This window comes from Chenopodium album, chromosome 3 (genome assembly GCF_948465745.1).
Source record: "Chenopodium album chromosome 3, dcCheAlbu1.1, whole genome shotgun sequence".
Classification (NCBI taxonomy): domain Eukaryota; kingdom Viridiplantae; phylum Streptophyta; class Magnoliopsida; order Caryophyllales; family Amaranthaceae; genus Chenopodium; species Chenopodium album.
The window spans coordinates 17,896,933-17,920,111 of record NC_137836.1 but is presented as its reverse complement, the minus strand read 5'-3'; the positions used below and the strand labels follow the sequence as shown (position 1 = coordinate 17,920,111).

The following is a 23,179-nucleotide window of genomic DNA, read 5'->3' as shown; positions in this document are numbered from 1 at the left end:
AAGGTAGCCTACTTGCATTTGGTTGTGAACTGTTGAACGATAGTAATGAAGCTATATGTATCTAAAAGTTTGAGAATTGCTATAAATGAGGCAAGAGTGATAGTACTCCTCTCCCCCAATTTTTCTCGCTCTTTTCCTCCCAACCGCTAAACTTACAACCACATACATGCATGCTAACTTTGCAACCTCGATATTAATTTCAAAAACAATGATATGCTCAAGTCACTAAAAAACAATTGCAGCCTAAAATGCATGCAACAGTATTATACCGAAATCAATTATATGAAAGCAATCTAACAACATGCACAAAGCAGAAAAGAACATAGTGTCACAAATAAATTCGAACCAAATCATAACAAAAATTACAAACAAATAACAACATACATATATATAATAGCAATCTTAAGTACATGCAATAGATCAGTAAAATATTTAGTATTTCAAATGAAATCAAACCATATAAAAACATCAAAATCAAACAAACTAATAATATGTGCAAGTAAACTCACACACAAATATTGAACAAATAACATGAAACAGCGACTCTGTTTAGAAGATGGATTCACATGATGAAAAATGCATTTGATTCTAATTAGCTCTGTTTTAAGTTTGATTATTTCAATGGGTTGCACTCCTGACTCATACCATTTCTTTGGCATGAAAAGAGTTGTAGTGAAATGTCGATGGATCACTACATAGCTTTATAATTCAATGTGTGGCACTTGACATCCGACTTAATGAGTGACACTTGCAGTGTACTCCAAGTGTCACTCATTGAGTAATGGGACACTTCTTCAAACAGTTCCTTCTGCACCTGTTCCTCTTCTCGTTCATTCTCCTCACTCTGCTCATCATCTTCTTCCTCATCTAGTGTGTCGTCCTCATTTTATCAACAAATTATCACTTTATCTAATTTGATGTTAGAACTATAATTACTAACATGAAACAACATCATTTAATCAAGACAAAGATGATTGATAAAAAAATATCATTATAAAAAGGTAAAAATCGAACCTTAAATCAAAGTCTTAATGGTTTGTTAGGGAACAAGGATTTCATTTAAAATTCTGAATTTGTCCCAATCAACTTGTTTGGAAACATTTAGAATTTTGAATTGGATTTCACACAAATCCAACCCTTTAAACAAGTCCATCTTAATCAATTTGAAATCCAATCCTTTTAACAAATATCCCCTCCTCTCTTTCTTTCTCTTCTCAGCCACCATTAATGGAAGCTCAAATTATTATGCCTGATTTTTTATTTTTTTTTTGCCTTCATGTACTTATCATTTGACAACCATTATTATTCTTCTCTTTAATGATAATTCTTAATATAAATTTCTATTCTCCATTAAAGCTTGAAGCTAATTGTTCAAACTCAATCAAGTATAATAACACATGTTTAAATTACATTGAAACAATATCGAGATTAACGATGTCGACTCCGACGAACACGATGAAGAAGACGAAGCAAAGCAATGAGGAGAGAGAAATCAAATTGGTGTAAAAAAATCATGAATCAAGGGATCGAAAAAATTGATACGGAGTATGATTTCATATTTAGCCTAATTTATGGAGTACTAAAATTTACTGCATGTTTTTAATTCTTGAATTTAATTGCAGATTTTCCCAAACACTTTGTGAAATTGAAATGTTACAATACAAATTCTGGAATTTCCCAAACTTGATTTTTGGAATTGCATTTCCAGAATTCAAATACAAGAATTAAATTCTTTCATTTCAAATGAAATCAAGGTTTCCAAACACTACCTTATTCCATTCTGAACATCAAATTCTTTAATTCCATTTTGAACATTGAATGTAAGACAATGGATAACGCATGCAAGTAAAAAATAACCAAATTCATAACTAATGACAATTAACAAAACCCGACCTCAAAATTATCCCAAATATAGAATTACGGAACCAAAATAAAAATCCCAGAGATCCAATCAAGTAATCTCATGAAAATCTGTGAATTGGGTGAAAGTATAATACTCCAAATTCGAAAAAATCTTAATTAACAGCAAATACAAAATTCAGTCAAAGATACACCCAAATAACGAATTATCAAATTTCAAATTATATATCAATCAAACCCCTCAATAATTACTCGATAATGACGAAAAAATTCCAGGTAATTTCAAATAAAGCTTGCGTGCAAATTAAACGACTAATTTGAATGTTGTTAGGAGCAAAAAGTGAAACACCAATTGTGAATTATTAAAGCCTAATTACAATATTATTATTTTGGAACTCAGGAAAACACAATTTTAAAATTGTGGATAAATACTTACCAAAAGTATTTCACATTAATGCATGAATAGCTTATCGGAGTATTTCACAATAATCAAACAACCAAGGGAACCACCACTACCACCACCGTCCTTATCCCAACATTCGACTATCTTCTACCTCACTCCGGTCAACCGAATTCATCCGACAAATATAAACTTAATTAATTTCACATTATGAACTTAGGAAGTAGGGGTCTCCTCGTAGTGAATGAGGTAGAAAGAAAGAGCTTTGTATACGAAATATTCTAACCTCAAAAACAGCTTCAACTCAATGGCAGAACAAATTCATGAACCACTTCCATGGAGAATGAAAATAAGGTTCGGAGGAGAGAGAAAAATAATAGCATAAATGAATGTTGGAGCAGAAAAGAAGGAAAAAGAAAGAATAAATGCAAGGGCAATTTCGGACAAAAAAACCAAGGGCAAATTCAAGACATCACTATTCCTTTTGTAGTTACTGTTCACTTTCAAAGTTTTGCCAAAAATCCTGTTTTTTCAACTTGGGGCTTTTAAGGGTTAGAGATCTTGATTATCTCCATCTTTAGGAAACAACGTTAACTTTAGTACTATTTCAACTATGTTGGCACTATCATATTGAACACATGCATCAGTACAGCCTTCATCAGGTTCCTCTGCATCTGATTGAATTACAATGAGTTCATTGTCTGATATGTTCTACTCATCTTGCTTTATCTTAGCACCATGTTGCTATACCATTAACATGCCCTTTCCACTAATGTATAATAACTCTATCTGCACGTGAATAACATCTAGTGGCAACACATAGCCTCAACACCAGTGACAGAGTACATAGTAACCTACAACGTGTTACCCTATAACCTTGACATGTGATAAAAGAACCAAACTTTTAAATTTTGTGTAAATTTTGTTGGTTGTCTACCCCTAAAACTTTTGCTAGCAATTTTTTTTGAACCATCCATAGGTGTGCATGGTAATATCCATGGGATTTGAAATCAAATTTCCTTTAAAAGATTTGAAGCCAACGGTGGCGGTTTCCCAAAATTCAAAAGTTCAACTTGTTTTGGGGTTGGCAGTTCCTTGTAGGTTTTCCCCCAACGTCTATGTATAAAAGTAAAAACCCTAAATTTTCTCTCTCCTCAGAAATCCCTTTTCATTTTCTCTCTCTTAATTCTTAGTTCAATTCAAACTAAACCAACAGTGACAATTAAATTTTGTTGAAGATACATCATTAATAAACTGCATACAGCATAATATAATACTCTTACTAATTTCCCTTAATCTATCGTCTAAACACTCAACAATTATTAAGCAGTACAGTGAAGTTGCTAATATTGTTAGAATAAGAGCCGTATTTCTTACACCAATAGAGACTCTACTTTGTCATTATTGAAATAAATTTTAATCCCCAACAAAACATTGCTTGGATGTAATGCTATTTTTTTTTTCAAACAAGATGTAATGCTATTTCTAAAACAACAGGATTATTGCTTGTCAAGAAGATAGCACCAACTCTTTTGAAGAAGTTCATAAGTAATTTGATCCATTTGGATGTAAGGTAACGTAGGAGATGTTACAAAATGATTAGTTGGGTATTTTTTTTGAAGTCCATTATAATTATAATAAAGCCTATCTCCTTTAAAATGTCCCTATTTACAATCAGCAAAATTTTGCATTCACCACAGACATCATATCTCACACACCGCACGTTCTGCTACTTCTTTCCCTCCCTGGATTAAAAAAAATTCAAACTGGTTATTACAAACTGTAATATAAACAAGAAGTATTAGGGTTACATCAACTAGAAATAAAGAGATCTTACGGAGTGTGGTTGTTGATGCCATTGATAAAGGGTGAAATGTTATAGCGTTAGTCTGGGCAGACAACAAGGCCTTTTGATGCATTACTAGCTTAAAGAAATGTCATCAAGCTATGCCCACAATTATTTTCACGATTCGTGAGGAAATAAACATCTCTAACGTATTTTGTGATGATTGTCAAGTCCCTGATGGATCTGTCTGCTTTTATTATGAACCTGCTTAGTTACTTTTCTAACTTTTAGTTGTTGCTGTTTTTCTACCCCCAACATAATTTTCAAACAAAGGGTTTTGAAATTCTAATAATAAAGGTCTACGTACCCTTCATTAAGATCAAAGACTACTAGAAGGGGAGGCAATAGTCCCCTGTTCACCATTGTGTAGCACAGATATAAGTTCTCAATATATTCTTTTATCATGACCTAAACCAATGAGAAATTCACATTAATCAAGGAAGTCAGCAGTTAGTTACGTATATTACAACAGTGATAATAATAATGCCTGCAAAACAGTGCATGATTGAGTTCATAAGAAACTACCGTATCACGAATATTTAAATGGAGTAGACTGGCAAAATGGATTTGGATGATTCTCGCATTTAGACTTTAGTTTTTAGGCCGACATATTCTTGCCATATAAATTTAGAAAGAAAAGATATAGTCTAGGACTTCAGCTTTTCTTGCAGTTTGCATTATTGTTATGCACTGACTTGAAGTATTACCACATTTTCCTGACATACTAATAAAAAGCTCACACACATCTAGCACAACAACAACATGAATCCAACTTGCATGACATTCACCTTAATAACAATTGTAAGGAGGGTGATCCCATCGTAAGGGGGTCCTTCCTTAGATGCCTATGGCCATTTAAAAGCCTAGAACTTTACACTTGTTAAGGTGTAGTAGCTAGGATTTGAATTCCTGACTGTTTGGGGGACCTTGAATTAGAATTGATTCTAAGTAGGAGACGCCAATGAGTTTTGAAAAAACTCATAAACCTCGTTCATTCCTTTCTTCCATGTAAAGTTCATGGAATAATTAGCACGAATTGTAAGTTTACCCATGCCCAAATTGGTCTACATAAATCAGAAATGAGTTCGGGAGCGAGGGTACTAAAATAATGTTCTCTTTAGGGGAGAATCGTGATCCTAGTCCTAGTACAACCTCTACTAGCTCTTCCTTTATTACATTTTCATCACCAAACAATATATGCAATGTGATACCTAAAACTAAGTTGATTTTATTCACACACATCAATTCACGTAGGAATTACAATGCAAAGTTGTTATTCTTTATTTAATCAAATTCGTGAATAGGACAAAAAAATAAATAATATTCTCCTTGGCTTAAGTGATCAACCAACAATTAATTATTCAATTCTAATCTTATTTAACACAAGATCAGATACTATGTGGAGTTGATTAATTAAGCCTTTTAAAATGATCAAGCAACACTAATTAATTGATTAAAGTTCTTTTAAACAAGAAAATAAAAATTATTACCTAAGTGCTCGGGAATTTACCACTTCTCTTTGCTAGATCTCCGTTTAGAACACTTATGGACTCCTTCTTGTTCAGGAACCTTGATGAGTGACATTTATGTCACTCTTAGGAAGTAGTTTTAAAGTCATTTTCGCATTTATTTTATCTTATTTTCCCTTTCTTTCTCGTGTTTTCTTTTTAATAAAGTTTCTAGTTTATTTCTTAGTTTTAGTATGTGTTAGTTTAATTTCTTTATTTAATTGGTTTCTAGTTTATTTTCGTATTTTATTTGCTTTGGATTTATATTATTTCGTTCTTTTCCTTGTCACTTTCATAGTTTTTTTTAGTTTAAAGTTTCTTTTGTTATTTTATTTTATTTGCTTGTATAGTTTTTGTTTAATTTTTATTAGTTTAGTTTTATTTCTCTTATTTTCTATTTTAGTTTATATATTTTTCCATTTTACTTATTTTATTTTATTTTATGTCCCGATCCTCTCCTCGGTTTTCTTTGTGTGTGTAGGCTTGCTTCGGATTGAGGTTCGAGTTTCAAATTATTCAAGTTCGAGGTCCAAGCTGAATTCCCAAGCCATATTCATCCACCTAGCTGCTTCCCCTTATCCTACACCGCTCTCTCCCTCTCAAATATTTCTTAACCTCCACCACACTGAAGTAAACCAAACCTCCCACTCCTTCACGCGATTGTAGAAGCCCCTGCTGCCACACCATCTACCCAAAACACCACTCACCTCCAATACACCAATCTTCCAAACTCCTCTGCTCCCTGCCATCAAACCCAAATCAGCTACTTCCTCACTCAACCCACACCTAGCAACAGCTACAACTCGAACAGTAGCAACCCACCTATAACAGCCTTCACCTCAACACCAATCACAACCAATTGCAGAAGCCGCACTGACTCACTCAACCCAGCGCAACCGCAACACCACCGCACCAATTTACAACCACCACCAGCCTCCAATCACAGCCGCAATTCGGCCCCTCAATTAAGCAAATATTAGAGTAAACTACCATTTCAATTAAGTTCGGGCAAACCGCATAGGAGTTCGATCGAAATGCCAAAAATTGTCAAAAGTGTCCGAAGCTTTCGATGTTTTCTTATTTGAAGAGGAGCGGTCGAACACACCAATGGTTCAACCGAAACAACCCCGTAGTTCGGTCGAACCTACCCGAGGTTCAATCAAACCATTTCACGAGCTCTGCGCGTGATTATTTATGAAGAACAACGACCTTGATTTGATGTTTAATGATTGAAGATGATGATGAGCGGTTGTGATTGAAGATTATTATTGTTGATGATGGTTGATGAAGGAAATCAGACAGTTTGATGGTGATGTGCTTCAATGGAGTTCAGAGCATCCAATAATCGAAGAAGAGAAAATTGGGTCTGGTTGTTTTGGGTGGAAATTTTGGGTTTTGTTATTTTTAATTTCTTTTTCCTTTTATTTTTCTTTCTTTAGTTTTCTTTTGTTTATAATTATTTTCCTTTTTTTTAGTTTTACTTATTTTATTTCCCTTTCTTTTATTTAGTCTATTTTTCCTAGCTTTGTATAAATACCCATTTTTTGTGGTAATTAGATATTCCATAATTATTCTTTTTTCTTAATTTGTTTTAGGAGAGCTTCTCTCTCTAGGTTTAGCTTAGGGTTAGAGTAGTTTAGAGAGAGAAAGTGAGGGTTTCACCATTGTTGAGCTTGGATTTTGAAGAAAAAGATTAATCATCTTGTTTTTAGACTTTCATCTTCAATCAATGAGAATCTCTAACTCTCTCTGCTCTATTTTATTTACTTTCTTTTGATTATTATTTTAGTTGTTAGTATAGCTTGTTAATCATGTTGATGCTTATTGATTTGATGATTGATATTGTTTTTAACATGATTAGTGAGTAGTTTTCTTACTAAAGGAATTTGTGATGGTGTAGTTGAATCTCAATTATGCTTTGATATTGAAATTGTTGTGATTGTGATTAAAGTCTTTGTTTTGCATATCTTACTAGTAGTTTCTCTTGGGTGGCCAACCATTAGTCATAACTAGGTGGATTGACCTAGGTTTTAGGGATAGCTCGGCTTAGAAATTTACATTGAACGGTTTTGCTAAATTATTACCTTAATTTGCTCAACCTAAGACGATAGTGTAGGTTGTTGATAAATCGAGAAAGCAATTGACTCCGATAGGATGTTAGATTGTGACTTAAACCGTTGATATGTGATGCTTAGTTTGCGTTCAATAACGATTTCATGTCTATTCATGCTTGAGTGAATACTCACCTATACCATTTCCTTTAGTGTTTTATTTCTTGTCTTAGCGTGTTTAGACTTTAGTTTAATCATCTCTTATTCCGGACTAGCTTTATTCTTGATAACATTTGGTAGTGTTTACTCGTTCCCTGTGGTTCGACACATATGCTTGCCTTATACTCGTATTAGGTTTGTTTAGGTTGTATAAATTGTATTTGATCTAGGGATAGACATTTAACAACGCATTTATTCCCTTGTCAAACCTCCACCGTAGTAGCAAAATATCAAAGGAGTGAGTGTTTAGGACAAGAGGGGTTAGGTAGCACAAGTTCATAAGTCATTCACCAGAGTTTAGGGTTAATTTCTATCTCTTTAAGCCTCGGATTAAGCCTCTATTTATAGGGAATGGGTAGGTTTAGGGTTTTGAACATTCTGCCGCAGCAGGTGTCGCGCACAACTGGATGAGTTGTGCGCGGCCAACCAGCGCAAGTGATTGAGCTTCGCTACTATAAGCAGCGTAACTAATTGCCTTGTGCGCGGCTTTATGGAAAGATTCAATTTTCCAATTTTCTGAAACTCTGAATTTTTCACGAGTGCAACTCTGACAGTTGCGCTGAGTGTTACGCTTAACTGAATTAGTTGTGCGCGCCAGCCAAACGCAATTTCTTGAGATGCGCGCGTTATTTTCTACGGCAGCACTTATTTTAACCTAGGCGCTCCTAAATATTTCATTATTGGGTTTTAAGTATGGGCTTAAGCCTAATTATGATCGGATTTAGTTAATTGGACTTTGTTTGGCTTTGTTTCTTGGTTTGGGCTAGTCCATTGTGTCTTGTGGTTTAACCAGTTACCCATAAGAATTTTTTTACTTCGATCCAACACGGAGATGGTTTTATTTATCGTGATTGCACATCCTATCACCATAGGAGGCCAAAAGTAGATGTTTACAGTTAGCCCCCACTTTGATCGATTCTAGAATACACGAGGATCAAAGTAGTCAAGGAAATAGTTTCGAGACTCATTCTGCGAAGTTCTCAAAGAGTAGAGAATCTTTCAGAAATGTTAAGGATGTAGAAACGATCCTCGATTCGCTAAGTGTATGATAAAAGTAGCTATTAAGGCCAGAAAAAGTTATTTCTAGTCTTAACTCGCTAAAGAATCTAGATTGATCCTTTGCTTTTGTAGAACGCTTTTACAAGTAAAGGTGTTCTGGGTGATGTCAAATCATAAGAAGAGATCGGTTTAAAAAGGGGAGTAAAGGGGGTGATTTCCTCTCAATCATGTCATCGTTGGTCTTAAGTCCCTTGATATGTCATTGAAACTTAAGCCTGACTTTAACAAAGTAAAAAGATGAAAAAGGTATTTTCGGCATTCGAGCCTAAACGCTTTCGGCATTCGAGCCTAAATGTTTCGGCATTCGAGCTTAAATGTTTTGACATTCGAGCCTAAATGAGGCACATATCCAAATCCAGTGAGAGAGAAGAAAGTCAGCAACTCTATCAGCAGTTTTTTCCACAAAAGGAGTACACGTGTCTTAGGACTGGGGGCACGTGACTACATAGGGCGACATCATCTCGTCGCTCTTTATACAGGGGGTATGGACACCCTAACTTTCCGGTAAGCTAGTAAGCTTACTAACTACCGTATTTGCTTCCAATCAAGAAGTGTATGTTCCTGATGGTTTGACGCGCTTGTCGACTCGTGAGCTAACGCCTAAAGTAATCCTCTACCTTTAGTTCCGAGAGGTAGATCTCACAAAGCTTGGGTTGAAGTGAAATTTTACGCAACACCTGCGCCATACACTTTTACGTTGTACGATACGTCTTACATTTTTACGCTTCATGATGATGCCTTCCTTTTTCTTTGGACTTGAAAAAAGAAGAAAAGCCAGACATTTGTAACGTTAGTATAGTAAAATGACAAACTTGTTTATGGGAGCTTTTACATAAAGCACCACTACAGAATGTCTAAAGACACATTTACGAAAAACATTCATAACGTATGCTTAGGAAGGCACAAAGCACAGTGCGCATGCAAAATGATGTAAAAAACTAACAAAGAAGAAAATAAACTACAAAATGCAAAGCAATTAAAAGATTTTGATAATTTGCGCACCATTACGTCTAATAACGAGAAAAAACCGTTGAAAAATGATCAAACGGATCAAAATCTGGATACCGGTTATTTTAGTGACCAGTATATGCGCGTAACTCAGTAGGTCGCGCAGGCCAGGCACGCGCATCAATCTGAGTTGCGCTGGTCTATCACGTGCAACTAATTCAGTTGCACGCAACATTTAAATCAGCAAAAAGAAATCGCGTAGCGCGATTTTCAGTTTGCATTCTCTCTTCATCCTTCACCATTTTCGACCCTTTCTCTCTCTAGACATCTCTGTTTTTTGATTTTTTTGAAGCCAAAGGAAGTAGATCTCGTCCTCTATTCTTATTTTCCATAATTCAATGTAAGTGTTTTGTCATATTTTGTTTGATTTTGGCTTAATTGGGATGATTTTTGAACGATTAAAACCTCAATTTTCAAATTTGGGGGTTTTCATTCGGTCCATTATTCTTGAAATTGTTTGTTCCATGATGTTATGCTATGTTTAAGGAGTGTTTTTCAACAAATTTCATTAAAAATGGTTAAGTATTTAACCTTGAATGAGCATTTCTTTGTTTAAGTTCGTTCTTGCTTTTTCTTCGAATTTTGCTCAAATCTGTTGTTTTTTCTTGCTCATGTTGGTTGCATTTTCTGATTACGAAGTGGATTATATCATTGGAACTAGTATTACTGTTATAATTCACATTATGCAAATTTTAAAATTGAAAAATGGCGTAAAACATACTCTTAGCTCATTTTTTGCCATGTTAATTTAAACCTTCAACATTGTTTGGTATATATATATATATATATATATATATATATATATATATATATATATATATATATATATATGAAGCATGTTATAAAGCATGTTATTCGTCTAGGAGTAGTTGATTCTTTTGAGATTTTGGAATACAATCCCTTGAACGCTTAGTTGAACCTGGTATAGGATGGCTTTTGTGGGTGTTAGAAGCCCCCATTTATTGAGGTTAACTGCAGGTATTGTAGCCCCCAAGTATGGGTGGCATTCAATTTTCGTGTTTTGCCCTAACGGCAGGCATTGTGCTGCCAAAACGGGTCTAGAACATGTATATTAGCTAAGTTTTAGAAATAAAATAAACTAATAAAGAAACCTTATCAAATCATAGCACGGACACACCTCAATTTGTCAATGCGGAGGAGATTCTAGAAGGTCCTGACGAGGTGGTCCGCCCTCGAAAGAGGGTGACCCATCCTCGTAAGGAGGTTCGGGAGCGACGCATTACAACCGATCGACATCGCTAGGAGGATGTGGTTTGGGAGGCTCTTCCCAACTGGGAATCTAAGGTCCTTAAGTGGAACCAAGACCATCATGTCTCGATCAGAGGGTGGTGCGGCATCGTGAGTTCTTTACTCCTTCGTTTTTCTTTTTTTGGTTTTTTTCTCCTTTTCAAACTATAACCGTTTTTTTTTATTCTTTTTACTTTCCCTTATAGTGAGCCTAGCATGCGTCTATACGGATCTAGTGAACTGCAAGCCCATTTTGAGAGTTTGCCCAAGGTGGAAAGAAGGTTATGGAGCTTTCGAGGATCAGCCACCAGCTGGCGGCTCCTCGGGATTTATCGAGTCAGCCTGCGTCGTCAGCTTTCCTCCGTGGATTGATGGAGTTTTGGTGGGATTCCACCAACAGTTTTCACTTTCCACGGGGAGAGATGACGATTACCCCAAGGAGGGGAAAACTAGGTCGTTATCTAATCTTCCCTCGGTCAAACTAAATTTATAAACACTTAACAAACCTAGATACGAGAATAGAGGCAAGTCAAGGGTCGAACCCAAAGGAACGGTAATGTTCAAGCACTTTCAATTATGCGCCTAAGCTAGGTCGAAATCAAAGGGTAAAGGGAGAATACTAACAACTAACAAAACAAGTAACCTAAGAAATAAAACTCTAGGAACGGGGATCAACAAGTAAGCAAGTCAATTGCAACAACTTGGAAAGATCAAGTCAATCAAAGGTTGTGAAGATCAATGTTAAGAGCAATCAATTGGAATCAAAGCGCTATCTCCTAATTGTTAAGCTAAGGTTCACAATGAATAACAAACTAAGAGAATCACAATCAAAACCAATCGATAATTGCAATTACTAAATCAATAGTTCGTGTCATTAGCAATTACAATGCAATCTAGCATAATTCTCAAGACCTAATTGAAGTACACACATGGAAACCTTCACTAATCACTTTAATCTCAACAATCAATAAACACAATTCCTAAATTAATCACAATTAATCAATCATATAAGTTTCACCCAATTCCTAGCCAAACAACTATTCAAGAATCATCATCTATCAACTAACAACTATGAAAATCAAGAATCAACAAAATATCAAGAACAATTACACTAATCAAGCATCAAACATCAAAATTAAACCAAACAAACATGAAATTAAACAAAGCAATAAGGTGAGATAGAGTTAAGAATGCTCATTGATAATAGAGAAGATCTTGAACACAATTGTCACCCTTGTCTCTTTAATCTCTCAATCACCATTGAAATCCTTCACTTTCTCTCTCTATAACTACTCCTAATCTAGCCTAATCTAGAGAGAGAAGCTCTCAACCTAAGAGAGAAACTATTCTAAAAACTAAGAATTATATGAATGAATGATAATAAAAACCCCCCAAAACAATCTATAAACAAAAGGAGAAAAGAAGCTTAAAATCGTAAAAGACCCAGAAGCCTGTGCCCTCGGAGAAATCGGCCGCGCCCGCGGACACCCGGGAAGCCGCGCCCGCGGCCAGCCCGCAGGGAGTTATTGCCCAAAATCGGCAGAAATAGGTTGCGGCAGATTTGCAGGGCCAACTTCGGAAGGCTGTAAATCATGATGTAGGAATCGTATGAAGGCGTGCAACCTATCATTGGAAAGCTCTTTAAGTCTAGTTTCCAACAAAAATTAAATCACTTCAATCCAATCTAGATTACTCGATATATGGCCGAAACAATGCACAAAGGTCCTTTTTGATACTTTGTAAGCCTTCATTTTCCATTGTTTCTTAGATTGGCTTGACTTGCGTTCTTGGCTTCCCTAACTTGGCTCCGTTAAATTCCTTGAATGCACTTGAGCTCCCTCCTTGATGATTAAATCCCGGGAAGCTCGACACACCTACAAAACAAGTCAAACAAACGGAGAAGCGAGGGAAATAGCCGAGAAATGAATAAAATAATAAGAAAACCATTAAAAGCACGCATTTCTCTAAACTAACACACAAACACGCAAATCAAGCATTATTCCCTAAAAACACGACATAAACGACTAAAAACGAGCATAGAAATATAAAGAAAACATAGCCTAAAGGTGCCATAAATGGCACGGATCAACCCCTTTTGATTATTCTATGATTACGGGTTTTCCTTTTGGAGGCGAGCTCGTAGCCATAGATATCGTTAAGGGGTCAGACGAGAGACCGCGTGACCTTATGGGGGACTATCTCGCGACGACCCTTCACGTGTATGCGCAATCTTGTCTGTACTCGGTTCTTGTCGATGAGTTGTCGACCGACAAGGTTGATCGGCTCGGATATTAATTGCTCACGTTCTTTCCGTCACTATCTTGAGTGATCGGGGAGAACTTTTCGCTATCGGTTTACTTATTTTCCTTAGTGATTTGGGGCAAGTAGGTAACCTGAGCTAGGAGAAGGTGTCGTATGCCCGTATGCTTATAGCTATGGGCAAGGTGACCCGGGTGATGTAATCCGCGGCTTCTATCGAGGTGCCTCGGATCTCCCTTACATGGCACGGTCGTATCCTTGAGTTACGTAATTTAAGTTTCTTTCAATCATTATTTTGTCTTTTCCCCATTAAACTTATCATTTTTCAATTTTCTTTTAGGCTGGGGGATACTTGTACCTGCCTTTCTTAACCCCCAAGATGCTTTGGGCTGCTCGTTTTCCTATCGGCCATCGACTGGTTGCGATTAAGAAGAGACGAGCCACTTCAGCCGGCGACTTTCGCCAAAGGATCCTTTCGGCGACTCGTGCGTCGATGAGTATTTCAACCACATGTGCATAGGGATGGCAATGGATCTGGACCCGACCCAGATCCGTGGATCCAGATCCGTTTTTAAGGATTTGGGTCTTCAAATTTTGGACCCGACGGATCCGGGTCCTGCTGACAAAAACGGATCTGGATCTAGGTCTGGGCCTAGACCCGTATCCAGATCCGTGGACCCGTTTTTTTATTTTTCCTATTAAAAAAAACTAAAATTGTTTGTTTCTTTATTAAAATTTTTGATAATGTTAGTAATGATTTAGATTAACCCTTTCAAGAGATGAATTTTTGATGCTCATATTATATACATCATCGTTGTTTTTTTACTAGCTCATATGTAACATTATATTTTTTTTTTGTTGTTTATAATTTTAATTCAAAATATGAGTGTATAAGTTGGTTAATTTGGGGTTGAACTTAATAACAACAATGTAAGTTTGAAATAAATTTTTTGACCCGAACATTACATTTATTGCATAAAATTAGGCAAAATATATTGGACCCGTTTTGGACCCGGATCCGGACCCATATCCGTTGTACTCGACGGATCCGGATCCGGGTCTTCATTTTCTAGACCCGACGGATCCTATATACTTTCACTTCATTCGATTATGATTCGACGTGAAAGGTACTTATCACCGGGTTTGGTTTTGAGGAGACACAAATGGGTGTCTACAGAAGCCCCCACTTTGACTAATTTTGGAGAAACGCAAGTTTCGAAAACAAAAGTCAAAGTAGCGATAGAGACGGAGAATGATTCAGAACGTTCTGCGATCCTAAATCATCCGTGTAACGCCGATACCTGCAAACTAGCATTAGTCAAACAGATAAAAGAGTTAAGAAACGCGTATCTTGCACCGTCGAGCACACGTCTCTAAAGTAACTGATTTGCTGCCGTATTGTTGTTTTGATGACCTCCTGCCAAGAGAATGCCATCCCACTTGAAAACCGCTACGCTTCTAACTGCTTCCAATATTGAAGATTGCTTCGCTTGAAACGATCCTCTTCCGCTTTGTGACCATCTTCCACGTCTAAGGGAACATGATAGAAGACAACTTCGCTTGAAGTCATCTTCAGTTATTTGTGACAACTCTCCACAATCTAGGGAACGCTGTCGAAGACATCCTTGTATGAAGCTACCCTCATTTGTTGCGATAATTTTCCAAAGGAAATTACCGAAGACCTCCGCTTGTCGATCTTTAAAAGTTCGCTTGAACTTTGCTTCAGCTATGCCTGTACGTCGGCGCTTTTGCTGCTTTTGAACCTGTATGTCGGTGCCTTTTGTTGAATGAATGAACTAATATGTCGGTGCTTTTTGCGATGAGCCAATGCTTAGGCGCTTTAAGCTAAGTGAGACGATCTCTCATCAGGTCGATCACTTGTGTAATCAAGCCGATTACTAAAAATCGTGTCAAATTGCTTAGAGGGGCTAACTGGCGTACCAAGGAACCCAAATTATATCGCAAAAGGTTAGTACAACCGTACTAAGTGGCTGAACAATCTTGCGCCGCTGAAATAACATCAGCGCCAATAATCTGGATGTAGCGCCAGACGTTGGAGCTAGCGCCAGGCGCTACGCCTTTCAACTGACGCCAAAGTCTGGCGCTTGGCGCCAGAGTCGGGTATTCCTTAAATACCCTTCTCTTCTTCGTTTTCGCTGCTGCTCGTTGCGTTTTTTGCTCGAAAATTTCCAGAAATTCATTTGCTACATTCTTGCTCGTTTCTCAACCAAATTCGCTCAAATTTGTTGCAAATCAAAGCTAATTCTATCCATTTTCCCGATCTATGTAAGTTTTCTTCAAACTCACACTGGTTTTAATGAATTTTGCATGTGTTTCTTTTCGAATTTCATGAAAATTCAAAATTTAGAATGCTTAATTCTCTTTGTTTATCAAATTTTATGCCATAAAATTGCTTGATTATGTTTATATATTGCCTTGGGAGTAATTTGAGACTTGTTTGACTCAATTTGGTGAAGAAATGAACGAATTGCCATTGTTGAACCTCTTAAGGTCGAGAATACAATGTGGCTCGTTCTTGATTTTTTGCTAGCAATTCTTGTCCAATTTGTCACAATAATCACTATAGTATTGCAAGAAATTGTTTGATTGCTTGAAAAATGCCATTATGCTCAATTTGAATTTGTGCTCTGTTTTAGTACTACGTACTCTGTTTTTTTTTTTTTTTTGCGAACATAGTATCATGCGGCTAGGCGAACCTTAGATACTATAGAACTTAAATTTGTGATAATTCCGCACAATGTAGAATGGATAGACAACGAGGTTCCGGTTCACGGTCCCGAGACGTTCGACGGGAGCATGAGCCCATAGAGGACGATGCTGAGCCGTCCACTTCGCTTGGTCGACTCCCCGAGTGGGATGAGCGGACCTTATACTTTTCCCCCGTCTATCACATTTCTAAGAGGGTGAGACGGGGCATCACTGTTGGGAGGATGCGCTGTCATGGTTCCGGATGTGACGGCTTAGGCGATCTGTACAAGATGTACATCGCCAGAGATGATCAGACGAGACTTCTATGGGAGTCTTGCGGGCTTGCTGCGCTGTACGAGAACTCTAAGGCAATGGTTGCCTCCAGCGGGGGTCACCATGTAGTTCGTGCTCTGGTGGAGTTCTTTTGGGACACCACCAACACTTTCCACTTTCCTTGGGGTGAGATGATGGTCACTCCTATCGACTTCAGTCTCATCACAGGACTGGAGTTTAGTTACGTGTCACTGCCGTTTGACAGTGGGATCGAAGTCTTTTCCCCTGAGGTCGAGGAGTTGTTGGGTCCGATTGCTATTCGGGCTCGAGCTGAGGTTGAGTTGACTCAAGTCAGTGCGAGGGGGGTTCGCCGCTCGACTCTAGCAGCGGCTTTGGACGATGGTGCGACTACCCGAGAGCAGCGGGTACGCATCTTTGCACTCATCTTTCTGTCAGGGACGTTCTCCCCTGGCAAGGGTAGTAGGGCACTACTTTACTATTTTCCTGCCGTCCGCGATCTACACCGGATCGGGACTTATGACTTGGCCAGCTTGGCCTATGCTGATTTCATTCGAGCGCGGCGGGACTCGTGTCGACATCGGTCCTTTGGGACGAATGTTGCTTTGTCCATCTTTTGGAGGGTAGTAGAGGTAAACCTTATTCCCTGTAAAAGTTTAGCTCTACGTTTTAGTTAGCATTTACTGATAACTTAAGCTTCTTGTAGATCTGGTTCTACGAGTACTTCCCCTCAGCTGCGCCGGCGAGACCCTCGCCGCGCAGATTTCCAGTTAGTGCTTCCTGGGGCAGCCGTCGTGTGGGGATGTCCACTGCATATGTCCGAGATTGGATCATGTCGGTATGATTCTTTTCTTATTTGACATTTTGAGATGCTTTAGATAGATTCTTGCCTTATTGACGCTCTTTGCAGGGGCCTGAAGTGTTGTACCAACCGTGGGTCGACCTGGCAGTCCCTGGGTTAGCCGCGCAGTATTCTGCTAATGGGGACTTATGGAGCGACTGCATACCTTGGAGAGTGGGTTGCTATTCAGCATTCCTCCGATACATTTGTCGTTCCTGCTCCTCCACCACGTCACATGTTTAACGCCACAAGGTTGTTGAGCATGTCAGAGGGAGCTGGTACCCCTTGGCGATCTTACACGATCCCTGGGTGATGCTATGCGGAGGAGCTACCGCCGTTGTTAGCTCCAGTTCCTGTACCTGCTGAGGATGTGGCGGTACGATTTTTCAAATTTTACCTTGAGTGAAGTAGCCCCCAAGTAATGCTTTACTGATTTTGTTTTGCTTTGCCAGGACGATACTGCTGAGTTCGTGCCACCCCGTATGTCTATCCATTATCAGGGGACATATGGGCCGATTGAGAAGATGATTCCTCCGGCTCCTGAGGACGAGCGCTTCGTGGAGCGGTCGATTCCTCGCCACCAGACTCGGGTAAGCTTGTTTATTTGCAACTCTTGTCCATATATGTTATGCATGTTTACTAACTTATTTCTTTGACAGTTCTCACGCGAGGTGGTTTCGGCGATGACACGACGCATAGATGCCTTTTGGAGCCAGCTTGTCCGGATGAGGAACGTGGCTACCTGTCGTCGAGACAACGCTGTTCAGGAGGTAGTGTTCCCTTCATATGTTTTTGTATTACACTAATGGAAAAAAGGTCATCCGTAACGGGCAAAAAGAGCCCATCTGTAACGGGCAGCGTCCGTTACGTATGTGGCCGTTACGAATAACCCATTATTTGTAACGGGCATCTCAAACACCCGTTACAAATAACCCCGTTATTCGTAATTGGCACATGTTTTGCCCGTTACGAATACTTTGAGATTTAATTAAAAAAAAATCCAGCACATGCTGGACATCTAGCTAGCTTACACAATTATTTTATCAGTCAATATATATATTTATTTATTTTATACAAGTATAGTATACACTTAATAATTACAGAGTAATATACAATCAACAATTTAATTATTTCCTAATATAACTAAAACTAAAAACAAAGCAAAAGCAAATCTCAAAACAAAGCAGCTGCTCACAAATGAACACACTACATTCCAGAAGCTACTTTCAGATTCCCTGAAGTAGCTGATTAGGTAAGCGATTGGCTTCAGAATTTGTATAGTGTGGTGAAGCTTTGGTGATGTGCATACAAAAGTAACAAATAAGCCCTCGGACCATCCCCTAGTCTTTTTAGTGCCATTACAACTGCTCTTCTTTCAGCACCTTTGGTGGAAGGCTGGCTAACTATTTCCACCAGTTGATAGCTAACTTCAGCCTGCTTGCTGTAATGGCATTTTGGAGCGCTATCAACATCGTTGTTTTGAGGGATCCCCTGTCATTGGCATCTTCCACCACTGTCTCTACTTCGTCTAGAGCTGCTAATGCTTCCTCCACCCTTCTCTCAGTTAGGAGCACTTCTAGGGACTCGAGGAATTCATTCAACCATGTCTCAAAACATATAATTTTGTTGGATTGTCCTTAAATAAAAAAAATGAGAATCCAAACCACACGAAGACCTATATTGACTAGTCCCAAGATACATCAAACAAATTATACAGAAAATAAAAAATGAACCAGCACCATAAACAAGACGAACAAAACACAAAGAACTAAAAAAAGGGAGGTCAAAAGACAAAGTAAATTGAAGTTATCAGGTATTACCACTTGAGGGTGTCCCAAGTAAATTATAAAAAGCTAAAATAACAAAGAATTGCATATTTGCAGAAAAATGTTAAGTAATCATATCATAAATTATTACGTCTATGTCCAAATATAATTAAATCTCAAACTTCAGTCTAAACAATTAATCATACAAACAAACCATTCAATAATTACAATCAAAATTACTCCTATTCTCCATTAATCAACAATAATCAAGCTAAAAACAATCATCAATTTCGCATAATTTGTACGGAAAACAAGCAAATTCAGAAGATACCAATAACATTTCAGTAAAAAAAAATAAATAAAAATCAAAAACAGGAGAAACATACGTTAACCACCACCAAGGACCTTATGAACAGGCTTATCTCTACCAAAAAGACGATAATTCTTAGACTTCAAAGAAGGAGCAGATTTATCGTCATTCGGAATTGGAAGAAGAAGAATCATGGTAAAAATTACATACCAGTTGGAGCTCATAAAGCAAGCACAATAAGGAAAAAAATGGGGCAAATGACTGCTAAAATTTGTCAGTCTGCCTAGGCAAAAACACTAGAGAACTTTTTTTTTTTTTTTGTATTAAGCGTTAATCAAGAAACATGTAAACTTTTTGTAAAATCAAATATAGTGCTTGTTGAACATGAATACACTGTCAAGCTAGAATATTATCTAATTTGACTTTTGACTGTACTAGCTAATAGAGAATTAGGTAAGTGATGAGTGGCATTTATGCCACTCTTTTTATCCTTTTTCTCTAAGGATTCTCCCCTCGTTTGCACTTGTTTGGCCTTCTCTCTAAGCAATTTTACTTAGTTTTGCTTTCTCTTTTCTTTCTCCTTTATCCTCCCTTTTCTTAGTCTTCCCGCTTTGTTCTTACTGTGCTTTTCATGCTTATGCTTTGTAGGAACCATCGAGATTTTCAAGAGGAGGAAGCTAAGCTCAAAGGAGGCTAGAGGAAGCATGATTCAGAAGAGGTTCGGCCGAACCTCCTGATGGTGTGGCCAAACCAAGGTGTGGCCGAACCTGCTCAGTGGTTCGGCCGAACTTCGAGGCAGGGGCAAGATGAAAATCGGCAGTTTTGCAGGAGTGGCCGAACCGCAGGAGTTCGACCAGACCAGGATCAGGCAGGTTCGACCGAACCTGCTCAGTGGTTCGGCCGAACTTCGAGGCAGGGGCAAGATGAAAATCGGCAGTTTTGCAGGAGTGGCCGAACCGCAGGAGTTCGACCAGACCAGGATCAGGGAGGTTCGACCGAACCTACCCATGGTTCGGCCGAACCTACCCTGTAGTCCGGCCGAACCTTCCCATTTGTTCGGTCGGACCTCTCCTTTTGTCAGCTGACTCTGTACGGACTATATAAGTCCCCTTCTTAGAACGTTTTGGGGGATTAACTTAGTTTTAATTTTCTACATTTTTAGCTTAATCTAGAGAGAGAAACTTCATTAGTAGAGAGAGAAAGTGTGGATTTCTATTGATGAACTTGGATATTGAAGAAGGAGCTTGATTGAACCTTTGTAAATCTTCATCTTCAATGAATGAGCAATCCCTTACTCTCTCTCTTTACTTTTGTATCTAGTTTTGTTTGCTTATTTTGATTTTCCTTCTTTGCTTATTGATCATGTTGATGCTTATTGATTTGATGATTGAAATTGTCTTCAATATGATTTGTGAGTAGTCACCTAGCCAAGGTTGTGGGGATGGTGTAGTTGTTAATTGATTCATGCTTATGATGTTGGGGGTTATGTTAATGGTGATTAAAGTCTTTGTATGCTTGATATTCTTTGGTCTTTCTTGCAAGTGCACATTGTTAGTTGATCAAAGATGAGTCTTTACTAACAAGTAACGGAAGTTGACTTAGTCGAGATTCATTACTATCGATAATTCTTTGTTTGCACCTTCTAATATATGGTTCTAATGTGGAAGCATAGAGGCTATGTTAGGAGGAATCGATTAACCCCGGAAGGCGGTTAGATCGAGCTTTATTTCGATATTCTTGCATGCTTAGTTTACCATTGCTTTGCTTCTGTGTTATTGCATGATCAAGTGACATCTACATCTACCCACTTCCCTTGGTGTTTAGTTATATTGATCTTTAATCATTCTTAATCCTTAGTTTAATCTCTTAGTTATTCATACTTCTTGTCCCGAGATAGCTTAAAGTCTTAAGTAGTGAATGCGGTGTTTATGCATGTCTCCCTGTGGTTCGACCCCTCTATTTACCCTATACACGTATTAGGTTGGTAGAGCGTTATAAATTAATTTGACTTAGGTGTAGTCGCTCAACGACACGATTATTTCCTTGTCAAATTGGCGCCGTTGCCGGGGGGAGACGGTTTCCATTGCTATTTCATTGCTTGTTTAAGACTATCTCACCTTTATTTGTTAGTGTTCGCTACTTTTGTTACTTGTCAGTGCTTACGTTCTTCTTAGCTTTGTTGTATGAACAGAGGACGAACCCGCTCAAGATCTTTAATTCCCATCGATCCAGAGCTAGAGAGGTCTTTGTCCCTACTTCGAAGAGAAGCAAGAGCAAGGAGTAGAAATTCCCGCACTCCAACGAGAGGAGTAAGAGAATTAGAAGATACTCCACCCTCTTCACCCTCAAGTGAAGAATTAGATAGCCCTAAATCATCTTCGAATTCAGAAATCAACCCTTTCTCAGCCTATAAGTTTGAAAGTAAAGAAGGTTCTAAAATGGGAGAGAATACGCCTTTGAGTCGTCTTGGGGCCCCCGAAGCTTTTAGAGCGCAAAGTGGGATCCTAACTCCTACTACTCAAGCCAACAATTTCGAGATCAAGCCTAATTTGATTGCCTTGATTGAGAGGAAACAATTCTCGGGTGGAAAGTTTGAGAGTCCTCATGAGCACCTAAAAGAGTTTGAGAAATATTGTGACACAATAAAGGCCAATGGAGTGACTCAAGAATATATTCGCCTCAAAATGTTTCCATTTTCGCTAATTGGGAGAGGTCTAGAATGGCTAGAGAAGGAGGTGCCCCCTAATTCTCTCACGACATGGGACCAAGTGACTACGGCTTTCTTGAGGAGGTTTTATAACCATAGGAAGACCGCCGAGGCTCGGTCTTTGATTCAAGGTTTTCGCCAAAAGAGTGGTGAGTCTCTAAGTGCGGCATGGGAACGATACAAAGAGCTTCAACGTCAATGCCCACACCATGGGATACCCAAGTATCAACTCATTCACACTTTCTATGGAGGTCTCACACCTCAAGGAAGAACAAGCCTAGACGCCGCGGCCGGTGGTCCAATTATGAACAAAGGAGAGCATGAAGTGGAGTGTATTATAGAGGAAGCCGCAAAGCACTATGATGATTGGTACGAAGGAGAAAGGGATGCTACTTCTAGCAAGGGCGTTTATGCATTGGAGCAAGCCAACGCAATCAACAACCTTTCTACCCAAATCTCCAAAATGACCAAGCAAATGGATGAATTGATGAAAGAAAGGCCCAACCCTCATGGTAATATCTCCCCTTCAACCAAGGGAGGCAATGGTATGGATACTTCCTCCCCCTCTTCTTACAATACAATGCCCCAAGGGTGCATGTTTTGTTCTAATTGTGAAACCTATGATCATGATACCTCTCAATGTGTCTATGCTTGTGAAGTTCAACCCCCTTCCCATGAACATGATAGTAATATGGAAAATGTCAATGCTATGAATTTTGCTCCTAGAATGGGAAATGTAGGAAACTTGAGGCCAAACTCCAATCAAATGGGGAATTGGAATCAAGGTGGAAACCGTGGTTGGAACCAAAACGGGGGTGGTTATGATAACCAATACCATGGTGGGGGAGGCCCTTCCAATTTCAATGGAAGGGGCTACTCTAACCAAAGAGGATATGGTAATCAAAACCAACAACCTAATCCCCGATACCAAGACCATCAAAATCAAAATTTTGGTGACCAAGGTAACATGGGAAACAATCAACAAATGAATGTTCCTAACCAAGGCACCGGAGGCAATAGGGGCCAATTTGTTTCTAACTATGCCCAAACTAATAGGCCTCCGGGTTTCCATCAACCCCAACTTCCTCCACCTCAAC

The 23,179-nt window shown here is 38.4% G+C and overlaps 1 non-coding gene across 1 annotated transcript; it reads right to left on the bottom strand.

Annotated features, from left to right (window-relative positions):
• Positions 1-22,192: 22,192 nt before the first annotated feature.
• LOC145625943 (small nucleolar RNA R71) lies at positions 22,193-22,298 on the bottom strand. Its single transcript, XR_014110834.1, has one exon. It is a non-coding gene; the product is annotated as a small nucleolar RNA R71 (small nucleolar RNA).
• Between the last annotated feature and the right edge of the window lie 881 nt (positions 22,299-23,179).